The sequence below is a fragment of the Monodon monoceros genome, unplaced genomic scaffold (genome assembly GCF_005190385.1).
Source record: "Monodon monoceros isolate NGI ecotype Baffin Bay Population unplaced genomic scaffold, NGI_Narwhal_1 Super_Scaffold_18, whole genome shotgun sequence".
Taxonomy (NCBI): Eukaryota; Metazoa; Chordata; class Mammalia; order Artiodactyla; family Monodontidae; genus Monodon; species Monodon monoceros.
The window spans coordinates 39,203,408-39,223,367 of record NW_021703774.1 but is presented as its reverse complement, the minus strand read 5'-3'; the positions used below and the strand labels follow the sequence as shown (position 1 = coordinate 39,223,367).

The following is a 19,960-nucleotide window of genomic DNA, read 5'->3' as shown; positions in this document are numbered from 1 at the left end:
TCCCTAGCATGGCCCTGGCCGTGCCCCTGTGCCTCGCACCCTGTGCAGTCTCCCATTGGTGCGGCCTGTACCACACCACAAGGTCCCAAGTGCAGGGGCCAGATGCAGGCCCCTCTTGTTTCCCCAGGTTCCACATTGTAAGGGCTCAGTGGATGGTTAAATAAATGTTGTGACCTGAGGAAAGGGGGGCTCCAGAAACTCAGGGGCCATCACCATTGTCCGTGGTGACCTCCAGAAAATCAAGTTTCCAGAGGGAAGAAAAAGAGAGGAAGGGGTGAAGGCAGCCCTAAAATGGGTCAGGTAGAGTGCCTGCTGGGCGATCAGATAGAAAGCTCTCCTGGAAGAGAAGGTGCAGATTGAAGAGAGAGTGACATTGGCAGGACGGAGGCAGTGTGAGGTGTAGCGGGTAAAAGCACAGAATCTGGAGGGAAGGTGAGGAGGAGAAAGAGGAACACGAGCCCTGGACATTGGACTCCCCTTCCTAGACCTCAGGCTGTGCTTGTTCCCTAGAGGCTCGGGCCGCGGTTGCTCATGGACTTGCTGGTGGCTCAGCCGCACGATCGACACGTGTGTCTAACCTGAAGGAAGTCCCCTGTAACCTCACCTAAAGGAAGCTGCTTGGAAAGTTACCGCAGATACAGTTCTCCAGGGATTCCCTTGCCCTACTCAGCTCGCTAAAGCCCCTCTCCAAAGCCAGCCCTGCTCGGGGGCCCTGGACAGGGAGTGGTCACGGTGCCCAGTGCCGGGCGGCGCGTCAGAAGGCCCTTGGCTTCCCCCTCACCGGCTCCAGGCTGGCTCCTTTGCGAGGCCAGCCAGAGGGCTGGATGGCTCACCTCCCTTGGGCACAGGTCCCATCACAGCATTGCTCCAGCCATGGACGTCATTCCCCAGTTACCGCAAAATAGGGTTACAGTTTCTCCCATGGTGTGGAAATCCCAGGAGCCCTCTCAACCACCTGGGCCGAATACAGAAGTTGGGCTTCTGGTCCATTAAATTCCCAGTCCAGGAAGCCTCCGGTATGAGGCTTCCTTGTAATCTGTGATCTATTTTCAGGGCTGCCCAAGAAAGACTTCATTAGTTTAGACATTAGGACTTTAATAGATGATTCTACTAAAGTTGGGTACACAAAGAAGAAGCTGAGAGAGTTTAGAGAAAGCCTACATTCACCTGCCTTCCCCAGCAACTTAAGAGCTAGTTTTACCCCTAAGAGTTTATAATCTAGGTGGGAAAAGAAAATGAAGGTGCATTACATAAAACTGTGGAGAACAATTAAATATTAACCGGTGTGGTGCTCGCTGATTGCAACAGGACTATAATGTGGCTCAGAGAGCCAGTTCTGCGTCAGAGAATTCACGGAGAAGGGAGACTAGAGCTGGGCCTGCAGCGGGGGGATTCGGGTCAGTGGAGAAGAGAAGACAGGTGTTCCGGGGAAGGGGACCTGCATGAGCAATTGCCTGTAGAGTATGCGGGACAGGAGGCCTGGATTAAGCAGAGGTTGTACATTAAATGCAGGAAGATAAGATTAGCGAGAGGGTGAGAGAGGGGATGCGTGTTGCAGGAGGTGGAGGCGGGGGCGGTTATGAAGTGTTTGCACGCCTGCTCGAGGAGCTGGGGCTGATGGAAATGATGGGAGGAGGGCGGGGTGAGGGAGGGGAAGCATTGGAGGGCTGAGGGGTGGGGAGGGAGCTGAGGAAATTTCCAGCAATTGCTGGCCACCAGCAGGCATGGGCGGCTGACTTGAGGGCTGAGGGAGCGCTCTTCCCTCCGGGCCCCGCACCCTGCCTGGGCGTCAGGGGCTCTACAGGCCCCTCTGATAAGGGTTGCCAGCAGATAGGTCACCCGCTGCCCCAGGTACCCAAGGTGGCCAGCCTGTCACAGGCCCTGGGGAGCCACTGCAGGATCCGGCACTTCAACAGGCATTTTGAGGGTAGCTGCTAGGCGCAGAGCACCACAGGGAAACAGAGAGAAGTGAGGCGGGCTTCCTGCCCTCCAGGGAGCCCAGTGTGCGGGAAGAGAACAGATGTGGAGGACAGCGCTGACGGAAGGCCAGGTGCGGGCCGAGTTCCCAGGCTGCGGGGGAAGCAGGGAGTTTAGTCCTGACTGGAGAAGGAACATCTGTGGAGGGCGTGGGGTTTGTACACCTCAGAGAGGGAATTAGAGGCACTCTCTGCCCGGCAGGAAAGATGGATAGACAGGGAGGGAGAGCTTCCAGTGAGAGAACAAAGAGAGCTCAGGCAGAGGCTGCAGACCTTGTGACCTGCCCGCAGGAGGGTCCGGCGACCTTGTAAGGGAGGCTGGGGACAGAGGTGGAAGTGTGGCTGGAGGCAGATGCCGTGCCAGTTCGGGAGAAAGAAGGGCTGTGGGTCCAGGGATCCGCGCGGCATTCACGGGGCGCCTGGTTTGAGGTGTAGATGTCAGGGCACAGGGAGGAATAGACAGGCCCAGCACCAGCAGTCCCCAGGCCAGTGGAGGAGGCTAGAAACAGGGACTTCTGCTCCATGTGGAGAATGCTCGAATTCTGTGGGTGCACAGAGGACGGCGTGGTGAATTCTGCCCCAGACCTGGGGTGCAGTCGGGCTGGGAAGATATGTGGGCTGGGCTCGGGGCCCTGGGGAGAGGTGAGGGTTTCCTGGGTTGAGGGAGAGGGGGTTTCGGGCAGAGGAGTCAGCACGACGAAGGGGTTGAAGCTAGAAAAGAGCAAGGCACAGAGACCAGCAGGGTAGTGTAGCCAGAGCTGCAGGCTGTGTGTGTGTGTGAGAGAGAGACAGACAGACAGAGAGACAACAGGCAGAAAGAAAGAGGAGGGAGGGAAATAGAGAGCGAGAGAGCTGGGAGGTGAAGCAGAAGCGGCAGATTGGGGGCCAGCCTGGGAGGCCCTCAGCTGCCCTTCCAGGGGAGCTGGGCATCTTATGCGATGAGGAGCTGAAGCGTCTCTGAGCGGGAGCAATGCGCTAGGAAGTGAATTCTGACCTCTGCATGGAGGAGGATGGAGGGGGCAGAGCCAGGAGGCAGGGACACGTTGGGGGCCGGGGCACTCCCACCTAAGAGGAGAAACACAGAAGATAAGAAGGTCTGTGGGAGCAGGATGTGAGTTCTGTCTCGGACATTTTGAGTCTGAATCGCGTGGGGCGATGTCCAAGAAGAAGTGGAAAATGCTGGAAATCAGGGCAGAGGTCAAGCCCCTGAGGAGCGCTGCCTCAAAGCCTGAACGGGACGAAGAGAATATCTAGGAGGTGGCCACAGCGGTCACGTGCCAGATGGCCCCGGTGGCAGACGCGGGGCAGGAAGGGAGGGCCCCTCGGGAGAGATGCGGGTGGAAGGAGGGTCAAGACACACGGGGGGCGGGTGAGTTTGGATATGAGCCTGTTTAGTCTTGAGGGGGTGGGACATTGTTGTCAGGGTGCTCGAGCCACTTACCCTATGCAGAGGTGCCCGATGTGCGTGAAAGGAGTGAGAGGGAGGACGGGGACCACAAAGTGGCCGGCGGGGAAGGCAGTGATGGCCGAGCCTCTAAGAGCATCCAGCCCCCTGGCCCCAGCTGTCACCCTGACCCTGTGTGTGAGTGAGTGAGCCTGGTGCCACACTCAGCGGGTCCTGCTGGGAGTGGAGGGCTCTGGTTCTCATCACCGAGCCCCATCCCCGCCCAGAAGCCCCTTTCCCATGCGCCTCCCCCACTGTTTCCTGGTGATTCCTGATGTGGGCCGGGACCCGGCAGGACTGTCCAGGTGTGCGTCCTGCCACCAGTAGACCAGGAGCTCTCTGAGCATGGGGACCCATGTCTCCCTTCTTCCTCTTCCCTACAGAGTCCAGGACGGGGCCCACGCATGCCGGGGGCGGACACCCCACGTGGCACTCAGTCTCCCAGGCAGACGGGGGTGCCTCAGATCGCGTTTCTTCTCGGCAGGAACTTGGGCCAGATCCCACAGGCACGCAGACCTGTGGCTGCCCCAGACTCCTGGCTGGACAAGGTCACTCAATCCAGGCAGCAGTGTAGCTTTCTCCTGACTCATTTGCCTAATCTGTTCCAAATGGATGAGACGCCCAGCATTCGGGGTGAAGGGGCAGAAGAGGGTTCTTTGTATCCAGACCTGCTCAGTCCACCTGTCCCAGAGTCTCCACGTTATTAAATGTTTTCTGGTTCCTATGGCAACCGAATCACACAGCCAGGATTTTGTTATTGTTCCAGGGAAAAAAGGGAAGGGCCACAGCGTGAGGACTGACGTCCGTGCACCATCCATCAACCAGGCAGCTGAGTCACCACCACGGTCTGGTGCATCCATGGAGTCACCTCCCTGTGGTCTGAGGCTCCCACTGGCCTTCCCTCTTTGGCAAGAGGCTGGTCCCAGTCTGTGTCTGTCGGCAAGCGTGGGTAACTGGGCACCCTGGTGTGCTGAGTCCTGCCGTGTGCACTTCTGGTGGCTAGCGGGGTAGAGAGGAAATTTCCTGAAGGAGGCACAGTCCTGCCTCCAGGGAGTGAGAGCTCCTGAGGCTGGGGATGCATTTCCTGTCCTTTCAGAGCACACGTGTATTCACAGGCAGTTTCTAGGGCCACCTAGCAATTGACTTAGAATACGACCTCAGCCAAGTCACCTGGCCACTCTGAGCCTCAATCTCCTTATGTATAAGATGGGGAAACAGGTACTTTCTCACCAGGCTGAGAGGGGAGAGAAATGAGACTGTGCCCATAAGAGCTCCGCACCAGCCTAGTTTCCACAAAGAACTCGATAAGCATGCACTTCCGTGGCTGCTGACCGGCTAGCTGCTGGCCGCACATCTCAGGACCACCCGGAAGGTGAGGCGGAGGGAGCTCTTCTACTCCTTGAAAACACATGCCAGCCCCCCGTCGGGCAGCCATGGGCGGCCACGATGGACGCAGCCACCTCCCTCCACCACGGCCAAGGATTGGAATAAGAAGCTTCACTCGCCCAGACACAGAAGGGAACAGAACAAGAAAGTCAGTGGGTCAGCCGGAGGGGTTGGGTCAGCAGAGGTGTGGGAAGAAAGGAGGGGCCGTGAGGCAGGCACTCCGGAGAGATGGTGCTTAGGCCACCCAGACCCGCTCCGGTCTTTGAGGAAGGCCCTCGCCCTAAGGCTGTGTTGGCCAGGCACCTCCTGATGACAGCCTGGCTTTCTGGATAGAATTTCCCACCAGAGAAAGGGTGTCAATGGGAGAACATGCCTCTCAGGCCCCCTGGATGGCTGATTCCTCACCGGGGCTGGCTGAGTCAGAATGGAGGTATCTATGCTCGTGTTGGGTGCAGGTCACCCCTGAGCCCAGCCATCTCGGAGCGTCTAACCAACACAGGTTTCTAGCTTACAAAGTGGAAACTGGGCCCCGGGAATGGGATGACCACAGAAAGGAAGTACCCCCAAAAAGGAGTCCAGCCTTCCCCTAAGGGAGCCCCATAAGACATCCACTGTACAGACTCATCTGACAGCTCCCCCTCCTTGGCATGTTCCACGCTGACCTCTGCCAGATGCCATAGCCAGGCCAGCTGACAGCTGCCTCCCCCGGACTGGCCCTATGCAATGCTTTTCAAACTGGGAATCGAGACCCATAAGTGAGTCATGGTATTAATTGAGTGGGTGGGATGAGCATTCTTCATAATTAGCCAGAACAGGGTCACGTATATCAGAGTGCCTCGTGGGGGGTAAGAGTGAGTGTTATTTCATGAGTCTTTCGTGTGTGTGTGTGTGTGTGTGTGTGTGTGTGTGTGTGTGTTGTATGTGTGAACACATGTACTATATGGATACAGCAATAGAAAGATGGCACATTCTGATTGGGTCGTTTGTGGGCATTTAATAAAGGAACTATTTACAAAGACGTGGGCAGGGTGTAGGGAAGTCACAAGAGAATTGTGAGGCTTAGTTATCACCCTCAGGCTTAAGGCTTGAAGGTGGAAGGTGTTTCCAGAACTTGGAAACAGAGTGATGAGGCGAAGGCTCAGACAGGACCTGTGATCATCAGCCCGATGGGGAATGAATACTTACCCTCCCTCCTCTCCCTCCCTCCCAGCTCCTGCTGGGCTGCCTACTAATTGAGCCCAGGAAAGCCTGAGGGCCGGCAGCCACGGACCCAGTCCATGTGTGGAAAAGGCCAGTACCTAATGTGTGCGTGGGATGCAATGTAAAATGGCACCGCACTTCTTACTGTGAGTCTCAGTTAATGAAGTTTTAAGCACCCTGGAACCATGTGCCTGAGGCTGAAATTACTGCCAGGAAGAGGCAAAACGTTTCTGAATGGCCCCAGATCAGGGCTTTGGGTGGCAGCTAAGACCAGTGAGGAAAGGGCTGTCCTGTTCTCAGCAGGTGGGAGTGCACCCATCCTCCAGATGTGCCAGGATGGAGGTGCCCGACAGTGGGGCTGAGCAGAGCCAGTGTCACAGGCTGGGGCTGAGGTCACAGAGGAAGAAGGGCAGGAGAGGGGAATGGGTGGGAGAGAGGAACAAAGGGGCCTGTGGTCAGGACACCCACGCCAGGCAGTTGCTTCAGCTCCCCAAGGACAAAGGGCAGGGTTCTATTTCTAGCTCCCGTGGGAGCAGGAGACAACAACCTTCTTGCTTTTCACACACTTGAGGTCGGCTCACTAATCCTCGCGTGGTTGTTCTGGACTCACACAAAACCGTCTCTGAGCCTCGTTTCCACGGCCCACACCGCTGCCGAGTCCGTCACGGCAGGGTCACATGCAGGCGACTTCACGCCTTCCTCGCCAAGTGTGACCGGGCTCCGAGGCCGAGTCTCCTGAACCCCAGAACATTCCCCCACGAGCCCACTCGACACCCACCTTCAAGTGCCCAGTTCCCAGAAGAGAGACTCTTCCGGAAAGGAGATAGTTTCCTCTAAGGACTAAAAAAACATGACAACAGTGTTCGCGACAGCTCGGAACTCTCATTTTACGCTTGCTGTTTCCCTGGACAATAGAAAGCAGCTCTGCCTTCACAGACCTGGTTTCCTCCTGGCTTACTCATCAACACATAAGGCTGAGGTGTGTACGTGAGGGTTAATAAAGTGCAGAGCATTTTGCCCTTTGAACGTTCCTTCAGAATTTCTTCAGAATTTCTTCATTTCTTTCTGCCATGTTCCTGGTACTGGCAGGGATGGGCCAGAGTCTCGAGAACACGGTGAAGGTGTTTCCTGCCCAAGCCAGCAGGACCTTGGGCCAGACCCTGGTGTTAGATCCTGAAGACACCCCAAGGAAATGGCTCACCAATGTCATCATTTTTAAGTCAACCAAACAGAAAGTGGTTGCTTGACTACTTCATCAGCCTTAACCGACTCATTATTAAACTGTAAGTTACAGGAAAAGGAGAGAGAAAGTCCAAGGGGATCAGGGTCTTGCCAGTGTGATGCTTACAATTTGGACCATGACTTGTGGAAACCGGCGTGCCAGTGGCGATGCCTCGTTAGCATCCCTTTACTGCTTCTCTTTATTCTTCACAGCTCTGCCATGATCCACGAGGCGCTAACTCCCTCTCTACCTCTTGCACTTTCAGCCACACATGGTCAGTGGTTGACTTGACTCTCTCCTTCCATAACTTGAGAGCACTCTCAGAGGGCAGGAGCTCTGTCTTATTCACCTCATGCTATCCCCATGGTCTGCACCAGTGCCTGGGCTGTCAAAACTCTCCATGAAGTATGTCTGGGGTGAAAACCTAAGTTTTTCAATGTGGAAAAAAAAAGATAAAGAGCTAGCCGTGGCTTTCCAAACTTTTATTTTTTGGCAGTGAAAACTTTGATTCCAAAAGAATCTAACCTAAGCTCCAAAATAAATAAAAGCAAAGCAGGACACCCAAGTAAATTTGCCAGGTTTAGCAAATAGAAATGCCAGATAATACAGTTAAGATTGAATTTCAGAAAAATAAATAATTTCAAAAGGATAAGTATATCCCAAATATTGCATGGGACATACTTATACCAAAGAAAAATTTTTCATTTGTTGTTTGTCTGATGTTCAAATTTAACTGAGTATCCTCATTGTAACTGGTGGCCCTCTACCCAGACCCCTGCATGCATGGGACCCCCAGGGTGTCCTGGGGTTGTACAGTCTGGTTTGTGAACCACTATTTGAAGAAACATTGTGACTCTCCCACACTGCTGTCCTTCTCCCGTCTCTGGAGCTGCTCTCCCTCTGAGCAGGACCAAGGCTTACTTCCCAGCACCTCTGCGTGCAGCCCAGGTGTCTCTGTGGCCCTGGGCTGTGAGGAAAGGCTGCTGCTAAAATCGGGCTCAGTTTCCTGAAGCATCAGAGTGTTAAGTGTCAAAATGGCTGGAGAGGCAGCCAACATTCATGACAAATAGCTATGCCAGTTCACACAACCATTTCAAGCCCAACATAGATTTCTTCACCCTTTGTTTTCACCAAAGTCCTGACTTTGCCTGAGAGACTGCTGGCTCTTCCGAGAAGGCGTGATGGAGCTGGGGCTGTCCTGCTTCCTCCTCCTTGCTCCCCGGCCCTGTCCTTCTGGGGTGAACAGAGGGGCCACCACATCCAAACCAGTCACCCTGGTTCTGCTGGGCGGATACTGGTGGCCTCTGTGGCACCAAAGCACAGGTGAGTGGGGAGATGTCTCACCTGCCTCTCTTCAGTGCCCCCCTCCTAAGAAAAGCAGTGAAGGGGCTCCTTGGAGCATCACGTGAATTCCTGAATGCCTTCCAGAACGAGCTCGCTCTGGAGAGGGAGAAGGGGAATCTCAGTGGATGATGTCTGCTGATTTTTGCCTGACCACCCTGCACCCCCTTCCCAGATGGTTTGTCCACCAGTGTGTGGTCTTGGTGGGGGGCAGACAGTCCTCTAGGCCCAGGTGTGACTCAGGCTCGGCCCATGGGATGCTCTGCCTTGGGGCTTTGACCCTCGGGGGAGAAGAGGGCAGTCAGAGATGACTGAAGGACGTCACCGGATGTCCCTCTGCAGCTCTCGGGTCCCGTGCTTCCCAAACCTGCAGTGCTTTCTGAAAATAGAGACACGGGCACCATTTTTCCTTCCAGGTAAATATATAGGATCATAGTCCCACCATGGTATGTTGCAGAAGGGATAAGTACACTTCTGGGTGGAAATGGTGTTAAAATTCAGTCCATAATTCACCACAATTTTCCCCCCTCTGTCACAGAAGCCAGCAACTCTCCAGATGGTAGCCACTCCATCAGCCTGGGTCCTGGAATGAGGACAACTCAGACAGTCCCAAACCAACTCAAGGTGGCCTTTTGGAGTAAACAAGAAAGAAACCGTTTGTTGTGTCAAGTCACTGAGAGGTTGGGGTTGTTTGTTATTATAGCATAACCTCTCCGATCCTGACAGACACCCAGGCACCGTCCGGGACCTCCTGAGTCTCAATCACCATGGGAGCTCTAGCTGAGCCATTTTCTCAAGTCCCACAGTCGTGATTTTGTAGATCAGCTAGGTTTGTGAACCCGCACTTCACTCCACACTGATCCTGAGGCACAGCTGAACTGTAGTGGGTTGAATGGTGGCCCCCCCAAAACATATCCACATCCTAATCCCTGGAACCTGTGAATGTTACATTATTTCAAAAATGGGGCTTTGTAGACGTGATTAAGAATCTTGAAAGAGGAGATCATCCTGGATTATCCAATAAGTACAATGACAAGTGTCCTTATAGGGGGAGGCAGAGGGAGATTTAAGACAGACACAGAGGAGAAGGCCCTATGAGACAGGCAGAGATTGGAGTGATGTAGCCACAGCCAAGGAATACCGACCACCACCAGTAGCTGGACAGGCAAGGAATGAATTCTCCCCTAGAACCTCAGAGAGAGTGTAGCCCTGATGTCACCTTGATTTCCAGAACTGTGAGAGAATACATTTTTGTTGTTTCAAGCCACCAAGTCTGTGGTACTTTGCTTCAGCTGCCAGTGGACGGACAGCGTCCACTAATCCTCAGGGACCTCCCAGTCTCACAAGGGAAATTGGGGCTGCACCAGAGAGAGCTGGGCAGCAGGGGCAAGGCAGCCAGAGCTGGGCTGACTGCTTGGGAAATGAACTCTGGTGGAGGAGAATTTTGAGCAGAGGTCTGGGGGCATGTGCACTGGAGCTTAGTAGAGAAGGAGCGGGAGGGTGTTTCAGAAAGGGACTGGTAGGTGTGGACACCAGGATGGGGGCCAGGCAGGTATTCCAGGCACAGAAGAGCAGCAGAATCTGTGCTGGGGATGAATGAATGGAACAGGAGGGCTGGCAAACTTGGTCTTGAAACCCAAGCTGGCCTTCCTTCATATCAATATTTATAAAGCCAGAATGGTAATTTGAAAAATTGTCTGTGCTTTCAAAATAAGCCAAAATAGTTAAATTCAAACTTGTATCTATGCCCTGACCACTACACATATATATGTGTGTATATAGATATACACACATATATATACATATATATGTGCATATATACATACAGACAGACCAAAACATAAGAAAATCATGGGATAGACTTAGGAATTTTTTTCCTTCATTTTTTAACTTGTTACTGAAGTTGCAACACTTTAATAAACAAAAGAAACCCCAAATGAGAAGTTCTGGGTTAATATGAAATTAATAATGAACTACTGAGCGTTCTCGAGGAAGGGTGGGGTGGGTGATCAAAATAATGGTTAAGGAAGGGAGTTGGGTCAGTCCTGTGCATAAAGGAGAGGAGACGGAGCGGCAGAGGCCAGGAGACCTACAAAGGGGCCGTGCAACATTCCAGGAGTGAGGTGTAGCGAGGCCCAACTAGGGATGTGTGTGAGGACGGAGCAGTGTCGGAGCAGCGCTCACAGCCTCCGGTAGCTGCCAGGCCAGACGCTCGCTACACTCGACTGCCCTCTAGTGGCCACATCCGGGAAGCCAGCCACGCCTTTCAAAGCTACCTCCTAGGGATAGAGCACCGCGGGAACGTGAAGAAGGAGCTCCGGGCTTTCTGGTGTCAGAGAAAGCTTCCCAGAGGACACGATGCTTCCTTCCACTGAGCATGGTAATTCTTTATAATGGGGCCAGTCCAGCTGTCAGAGACCTGACAGGCAAGGCATAAGGAATGGCATGGGTAATAGCCTAAAGGCTTGAGCCTATATTGCATCATCAGGGAACGCAAGGTATTTGGTAGGAATGGAGAGCAGGGCTTGTACAGGGTGGTGAAAGGTGAGGCTGAAGAGGGGAGCTGAGGCTCTGCCTCCAGTGGGGGTTGAAATGCATCGTAGACAGTGGGAAGGCTTCCAAGGGTTTAAGCAGGGACGTGATACAGGGACAAAAAAAGGTAACATTATCAAATTTGCACTTCAGAAAATCAATCTAGCAAAAGGGTGGAATATGGGCTGGTGGGAGGGGGACCAGTTAGTCCAGGACCGAATGCACACTGAGGGTTGAGAACCCTGCATCTGAAGGTCTTTGCTGTTCACCCCCTGTGCTCGCTCCTGAGGGCTTGCAGGACTGGAGAAGTGGTAAAGTGGCAGAGAACTGAAACGCAGTTAACTTGTGAAGATAAGCACAGGAAACAGGTGACCCAACAGAACTGTGCTCTAGAGAATGATGGGTCTTAATTTATTGAGTGCTTTTGAACCTGAGGACCAACCTGCTGACTTTGGGTGGGAGTGTTTTGAATTCTACCTTTGATCTCTCTTGGTGCAGGGCTCTTCGTTGCCATATGGCGTCTCTGGGGGTTTAACGCTAGCCACTCCTTATACCCCACATAATAGGAGCTGCTCTCTGCTTTATACTGCCCGTCGCTGGCTGGAGTTGGAGCCTAATTTGTGTGGCCAGGTGAGCTGCCTTCCTGTTTAGCACCAACAGCTGGCATATTGATTAGGTCACAACCCTAACAACTAAATACTGTTATGTTCCCATTTTACAGATGAGGAAATCAAGGCCCAGAGAGGCAGAGGGACTCACCCACAGTCACACAGCTGAGGTGACAGAACCACAACTGGGAGGCTGGCTCCTGAGTCTATGCTCTTAACCACTTGCCATTTGACCCTCTTTGTGCTGGTTGCACAACGATGCCCAGAACCACATTGAGGAGTGTTTTGCCTTTAACCATCTTCTATCTTGTTCACCACCCTTGTTCAACCTGTTTCCCACTCCCTGAAGGGTATTTAATGGCTAAATGAATCCCAATTAAATATTAACTAGAAGAGAGGCACCTGAGCCTTCTCCCCCGGAACCTTCCCTTTCTGCTCAGAGTCCCAGTGTTTGTCACAGCATCTGTGTTTGCAGAAGGTTCATGGGTGCAGACATCCCTGCAGGACGGATGGGAGGACACAGCCTCTGGTCTGGGGAAATTTATGTCTAAAGGGAGCCGAGACGGGTGAACTATTCAGTTTGCTCCTTTTGCTCTCCATCAAGCACAGTCAGCTAGTGTTTTTTAAACTGTGAGTCACCACACATCAGTGAATCATGACAACCTTTTAGTGCATCTCAAATCACATTTTATTTACAAGAAACTAATTAAAATTTAAAATATCGTGCGCATTTTATGTAGCATGGTTAAGAATTGTTTTAGGGGGCTTCCCTGGTGGCACAGTGGTTGAGAGTCCGCCTGCCGATGCAGGGGACACGGGTTCATGCCCCGGTCCGGGAGGATGCCGCGGAGCGGCTAGGACGTGAGCCATGGCCGCTGAGCCTGCGCGTCTGGAGCCTGTGCTCTGCAACGGGAGAGGCCACAGCGGTGAGAGGCCCGTGTACCGCAAAAAAAAAAAAAAGAATTGTTTTAGGAAATTTTGTTTTAGTTGTGTGCACTTGCATGTGTGTGTGTGCACACGCACACTTGGCTACGATATAAAATATATTTCTTACTGTGAGTCCAGTCAAAAAAGTTAAAGAGCCACATAGCTAAATGTGTTTCTCCTCTGCTTTCACAATACTTGTTTACAGGAGCTTTACAACCTATTTTTTTTTTTTGCTCGAGTTAATCTGAAAGTGAGTTTCTATCAGCCAGTCTACACTGGCCATGATGGAACAGAGGAGGGGTGAGGGGTGCTAAGACAGCACACGGAGGGAAGCTGTTGGCCACAGAGCCGGGGTTCCACTCCTCGGCCACCAAATGCGCCACCCAGATGATGACCCAGCACGTCACCTGCTTAACTGAAGTCACCTGTGCTTCATTAAAACCTTGAGGCCTGTGAGCAAGTTAAATTGTTTGAATTAACACAGCTTGTTGGAGCCAAATTTAAGCTATATTTTCATAGGGCATATTTGTCGTTAAAATCCTACTATAATATTTATATTCAAAAAATCCAGTTTATGAATTTGTCATTTATTCTCCCCTGCTTCGAATCAACCAGTCCTGGCATATTTATAGGACTTCCTTCTCGCATCCCAGGCACAGACCCTCGGCTGTGTGGTGTGCACGGGAGGCTGGTCTGGCCAGCCCCGGGCATCACAGGCCTGCTTTGGCAGCCTCGCGGAGGCCCCTCCTCCCGCCCCGCCCCTGCCCGGCTCCACTCTGAGGCCCTGAAGCTGGGTCTTTATTCAGGGAAGACAGCCTTCCACTGTAGGGCAGCCCAGACCCTGGGGCCCCTGGGATCCCCCGTGCTGAAGCCAGAGAAATGCCCCCACATCTGTAACACATTCATCTTTCCTCAGCAAGCCTGACACTCCTGACCCACCTTCTGGGCAGGGTGGATCATTATAGAAGTTAGAACATGAAATCAGACAGCCTGGATTCTCATCTCAGATCTTCTGCTGATAAGATAATGCCTTTGGGCACGTTGTGTAACCAAACCAAGGTTCAGCCGCCTCACCTGTGAGATGGAGGCTGCTAATAGCACCTATTTCATCATGGTGCCGTAGGGGGAAATGACGTAACACAGGTAAGGCATGCATTTGAGCTCCACACTTAGCAAACGGTAAGTGCTCACTAAGTGTGACGGGCCATTACGGTAATGATTGTGATTGTTACAACAGCCTTCCAGGCAGCCTCAGGGTGGCTGTAGTCTGAGAGCCACACAGGGCCCCTCCAGGTTAACTCCCAGTGTCCATCTCTCCATCACCCACTGACTTTCCCGCCTTAAGCCCTGTCGCTTCCCACAGGGCCCCTCATCCCTGCCGCTTTCTCGCCTCTTCATGGCCCATTACCCACCTCTCAGCTTCACTTCCTCTGTTCTAAAGCCGGCTTTGAAGCACACGTCTCCTCAGTCCTTGCTGTGGCCTGAACAAGATAACGTGGGGTGTGGTGTGAGAGGCCCTGGGTTCGAGTCCTTGCTTTGCTTTTTCCTGTCAGGAAGCATGGCTGTTTGCTTCAAGTAAATCAAGACAGGCTGGAGAGGGATCCTGAGCCTGAGACTGTACTAAAAGGGAGGGTCCTGCCAGTCAGGCAAAGCCCAGGGCCGAAGGTGTGTGACAAGGGCTCCCGGCTGCGGGGCGTCCAACAGGCAGAAGGAACACTGCCTCAGGGAGGGAGTGGACTGGAGGCAGGCAGGCAGACCCTGCCATCTCCTGGACGGGGCTCAAGGAGCCTGGAGGGGTCAGGGGACCCACAGTGGGAACCGGGCCTTGGGTTGGGGAACTGAGGTCAATACCCAGACACCTGAACTGGGCAGGTCTTGTTTTTGTGGAAAAAGTTTGGATGCACACCAGGTGGCTGAAGGGTCACCATCTCCAGAATCCACATGGTGCCGAAGGACATAATGCAAGGATTGATTGGCTGTAGTGGTCCGCACTGGGCCCTGCCCCAGATCAACCTGGATTCACTCCCCGCAAAGGGAGCTACGTGGAGAGAGGCCTCGCTGGTCCCTGAGGCTTCCTGTCTCCAGACTAGATGGGTATGGGCTAGCCAGAACAGGGTCAAAGCTGGCTCAGCTCTAGCGGAGCCGGGGAGGCAAAGGCCTGGGAAATAGAGTCATGAGGAAATACTGTGCTGCTCAGAGACACATGTCCTCTGAGCCTCCTTTAACTCATTTCTGTGAGACAGAAATAGTGATGAGATCCCCAGTACCTAAGCTCCTGGGTGTATTATGGAGATGAATGTAAGAAGCAGTTTGGAAATAGCTGAACTAATGTTCTTATATTGTCATTACTGTCCCTTGCGTAAGCACACAAGGATTTTACTAAATTTCACTACAGTGTAAATTGATACAACACATCGGGGAATTCACGAGGGTTCCTGAAATCAGACAAGGCTTCTGAGCAGGAATGGCGCTGAGAATGGGCCCAGCCGTGGTGAGAGTAAGTATCTGTGTGGGAGATGAGGGAAGGGAGTTACCTGGGCTCAAAACCGGTGACACAACTGGGCTTGAATTTTCCTGAACCAGGTGCCTGCCTGCCTCGGTGCTCAGGGGCGGTGCTGCTGTGACTGGGGACCCCAGCCTGAGGCCTGCCTCCTCTGAGCCAATCCTGGGCGTGTCTGGGGAAGGCCTTTGGTCAACGTGGGCAGACCAAGTTCAGTCGTGGAGCAGCAGGGCTGATTCAAGGCTACCCCTGGGGTTAAAGGAGCCGAGGCAGGGGAATGGGCATCACACTGGCACGTCTCTTACGTTTGAAGAGATTCTGCGGGCTTGTAGTTTTCATAGCCCCTCATACCTTTCATCCTCTCAACAACTCAGCCCAATTATTATCCCATTTTTAACTGCATAGGCGAATAGGACTCAGAGCGATTTGCCTAAGGGCAAACGGCCAAGTTGGGACTAGAACACAGACGCTGGAGCCCAGATCCAGCCCATGTCCCCAGAACATTTGGAGCTCAGTGTCCCAGGATGGGGGCAGGAGCCAGGATCAGACCCAGGCTGTGGCCAGTAGCTCAGAGGACCAGAACCTGGCAGTTCCAAGCACAAAGTCATGTGCCGAATGTCTTGATGGGTTGAAACCGTGTCTGGTGGCAGCATACGAGAGATACGTCCTTTCTTTTTTATAGTTTTCTGTATTGATCAGAATTTTTGCATAAACAAGCTTTATGTTTATAATCAGACAAAAACATAACATTATTTTTCTGGGGCTTGGGTGGTAGAAATCTGCATATAGCCGAGTTAGGGCCCTTCATCGACCAGCAGCTGCTCTTGTGGGCAGGTCTCTGGCCTCATCGTACCTGAGTCCCCTGATGCTCTTTTCCTGATGATGGTTTCACCACTTCTAATTTCCAGTTCTCTCAGCTCAGTCCCCTTTCTGGCAACCACAGCTGCCCTCCCCCATCCTTTGAGGGTTTTCCAGCAAACCTTTGCACTCAGTTCCTTGGCAGAAGATCAGGGGATCACATGGCTGAGTGACTGGTGTTTCCTGAATCATGGAATGGAAAGAAACACTACACACAAAGCCAGCACACAGACCCTCTGTTGCAAGCCTGGTAATAGCGCGGCGTGGAAGTGATTCATCTGAGACCGCCTGGCGTGTGCACACGTGTTGGAGCGAGGTCAGTGCAGTGTTCACCTTCTCCAGTGACTCATGGGGCTTCTCAGGCAGAGGGAAGCCCCAGGCCCCTCCTAGGTACACCGTGGAGCCTAGCAGCCCTGTGCCCCAGGCTCTGGGGCTGCCAGAGAGGTGTCTGGGGAAATCATAGACAGGCTGGGGCAGGAGGTGAAAAGGGTGGAAGATTTGGGGGATGGGGGTGGGGATTAGGGGAGGAACTAGGCAGACAGGTGTAGGTAGAATGTGGTCAGCCTCTCCTGAAAACCAGGAAACAGTCTCTGACTTCTCCACTTCACATCCCAGAAACACACCCCAGGGCCCACCAGGTACGGCAGACACACATTCACCAATGTCAGAACGCACCTAGTAAATAATTCACGCACTCAAGGAGTCCCTATGAAGTCCAGGCATGGTCTCAGTCCTTGACTTCAGCCTCCCAATAGCCCTATGAGAACGCCAGTGAACCCATATGGCAGATGAGAACGTTCTGCACAGAAACAGGAAGTAACTTGCCCAAGGTCACACAACCAGCTAAAGGGAATTCTAACCCAAGTCACCCCATTCCAGAGTCTGCGCCGAGCCCCTCCTGTAGGCCAGGCACTGCTCTACACATACATTATCTGCCAGTGTCCTCATAGCAACAATGCAAAAAGGTATTATTATCCCCACTTTAAAGATGTGACAGCTAACACTCAGAGAAGTTAAGTATGTTGCCTGAAGCCACACAGCTGGTATGTGGTGAAGTGGGGACTCACCCAGGTCTGTCTGACTCCAAAATCCATGATCTTTACAGGACATCTATGTTCTCATCATTTTCTGGGACCGTGCCCCTCCTTTCTGTGTCTCCCACTCCCCTACCTGTGGTTTGGATTGGTTAGAGCTTGACGCAACAGTAGTAGCCTCTTGGTTATTCCACACAGGGTCCTCTTGTTGGAGAGAGAGGGGAGAGGTTGCGGCCCAGGGCTAATGGACCGACTTGGAGAGTTTTGGGCAGCTGGGGAAGGATGAGGGAGGTGAGGCAATGCCGGCTAGCCAGCAGATCCAGTGGATCTCACCAGGCTCCGTATCAAAATCCCCTTTTAGGAAACACAGAGGCTACGCGTGGTGGAGGTCTGGGTGTGGGGGGAGGAGGGTGACTCCAAGGGACAGCTAGGGCTGAGAAGCCCTCATCACATCCAGGGCCATTCTCTTCCCCATGGAGCACTTCCCCTTGGAATCAGCCCGAAACTAGAAGGTAAATTTGGGATCCCAAACTCGTAGTCCATAAGCCTCATAGATAGATTAGATGTAGGTTTTGTTTGGCTGGATTTATTTCTCTTGTTGTCACTTAAAGTTGATGTCTTTAAGCAAGATGTGCATTCTCCAGTTTGCCACAGACCCCACCACTCCCTATTGCCTCACACCATCCCACTCAGTCAAGTTACCATGTTACTGTGGCCCATGATAACACTGGAGTCTGAAACCCTTGAGACATAATTTGGTATCAGCGTTGCACCTGGGAGAAAAAGAAAATAGATGTGCCTCCTAGACCAAAATGAAGACACTGAGGTGCTGGGAGGGCACAGTCAGGTCCCCCCTGAGCAGCTGCTCCTGGAACAGTCAGTTGTAGCTGGAGCAGAGCTCAAAATTTATTACAGTCTCTGTTTCTCTGGGACCTGGACCCATGTATTAGTATCCTGTGGCTGCAGTAACAAATGACTACAAACTTAATGGTTTAAGACAACATAAGTTTATTATCTTACAGCCTGGAGGCCAGATCTCCAAAATCAGTGTCACTGGGCTCAACTCAAGGTGTCGGCAGAGCTGCATTCCTTCTGGTAGCGCTAGGGGGGAAACCCGTTTCCTCGTCTCTTCCAGCTTCTAGAGGCGGATGTATGTCATCATCGTCCCCAGAGTTAGGGTGGGGAAACTGAAGCTCAGAGGGTTCAGCATTGTTGCAGGCAGTTCAGGGACAGAAGGTACCTGCAAAACAGAGGCTGAAGGGCTTGATGAAAAGACTATGTACAGAAGTGTGGGCAGAGTCAGGGGACCAACATGGGCTGGTGGGCACCCAGAGCCTGCAAAGCAGGAGGCTTTTGCCGCCCTAGGCCTCTAGGATCTGGTGTGTGCTGTAGCTATAGGAGAGGGTTGCCCATGAGGAGCGGGGGCCTTTGGGAGAGACGTCAGCCATTGCCAAGCCCCAGCCCAGCAGGGAGGGCATCTGCACCTCACTCTCCTCTCATCCAGCTGAAGCCAGAGACGGAGGGAGCCCACCAGTGCAGCTTTAGGCCAGCCTCAGGGACATAGAGCTGGAGGGCCCAGTGGGGAAGAGTACAGCATCTTCCTTGGGGTCATACAGGCAGTGAAGAGCTGGCTCTACACTGGTTCTTATTAACCCAGAGGAGATTTCTGGCAGGGAGAGAGACACCTGGTGATAGTTTGGCCTTTTGCCTTTAAAATCATTTCATGCTGCTGAGTCCCCACTCCATCTATCCCACCAATCCGCCCCCCACACACAAAAAAAACACCTTTGGGTTCAGGTTGCCCACCCAACTCCACTAATTGATTTGGGCTAAGTTAATCCAAACTGGACAAAAGGACTCCATTTCAACCAGAACCAGGCATATCTAGAAAGCAAACTCGGCAGCAAACAAAAATTTATAAAACCAAACATGCAACCCACGTTGAAGAGAACTGGCTTGAGATGACCCGTTGCTTTGGGTCACCTCAGTCATTGATGCCCACACGTGTGGAAAACCAAGCCCTGAGTTCATTATTGTACATGCTTGGAGTCTGTCACATGGAAATGCATGTCAATGGACACACCCACAGGTGGAAGGACATGTAAATGCATATCCTTGGCTTTCCTAAGTTAGAAATTATTTTATTGGGCCTGGCTTCAAAAGGGGCCAGAGGTCATTGGTGGGGAAGGAGGAGAATCTTCCTTTTCTTCATTTATTTATTGCTTGCATGATTTTTTCCTGCAGGCACCAATGACCTCTCTAGTACAAAAATGTTTCCAAGAAGGCTGATGATCAAGGCAGCCTGGGGACACGTGCAGCCTGGAACTCACTGCTCTCCAGACCCTCTGGTTCTTTGTAAGGTTGACAGGCCTTCTCTAAGTGGACAGGTAAGGATGTGGGGTGGCACGAGGAGAGGAACAGGCTACAAAGGGATCTGCACGTCCACAGCTCCCCTTCTGGAGCTGCAAACCTGTTATTTTGCATTCTTCTGACGGTACTGCCCTGTGCAGCTCCTGATCTGACACAGGCTTCTTTCCCCCCCCACCACTAATGTGAGGTTCCCCACTTCCGGCCTCCCACTCAGCTGACAGTACCCCCCAGGCCAGGCAGCCCACATCCTGCCCTGCTTCCCCTGGGATGAAGGCTGGGTCTTGTACCCTCCCTGGATTGGGGCAGCCAGGTTAGCTCACCAGGTTGAAGGGTGGAGATAGAGAGATTCGTATCCTGGGACTAACTCTGAAAAGCCCAATGTTATGCCCAACAGAAAAGCTCTGCTGTCCCCAAAGCCCCTGGAGCCATCTCAGGGTGGCCAGGGACACCTGACAAAAGCCCTAAACCCCACACAGTACCAGGGATGGTGGGTCTGGCTATGACCTCCCAAATAAACCCTGCCCACGACTGAGCTGGTGACTCTCCAGTTCCTGTCAAGCTC

The 19,960-nt window shown here is 52.7% G+C and overlaps 1 long non-coding RNA gene across 1 annotated transcript; it reads left to right on the top strand.

Annotated features, from left to right (window-relative positions):
• The first annotated feature begins 10,481 nt into the window (after window positions 1–10,481).
• LOC114897800 lies at window positions 10,482–12,458 on the top strand. The gene is made up of 3 exons (XR_003794268.1): window positions 10,482–10,949; window positions 11,600–11,731; window positions 11,823–12,458. It is a non-coding gene; the product is annotated as an uncharacterized LOC114897800 (long non-coding RNA).
• Window positions 12,459–19,960: the final 7,502 nt, after the last annotated feature.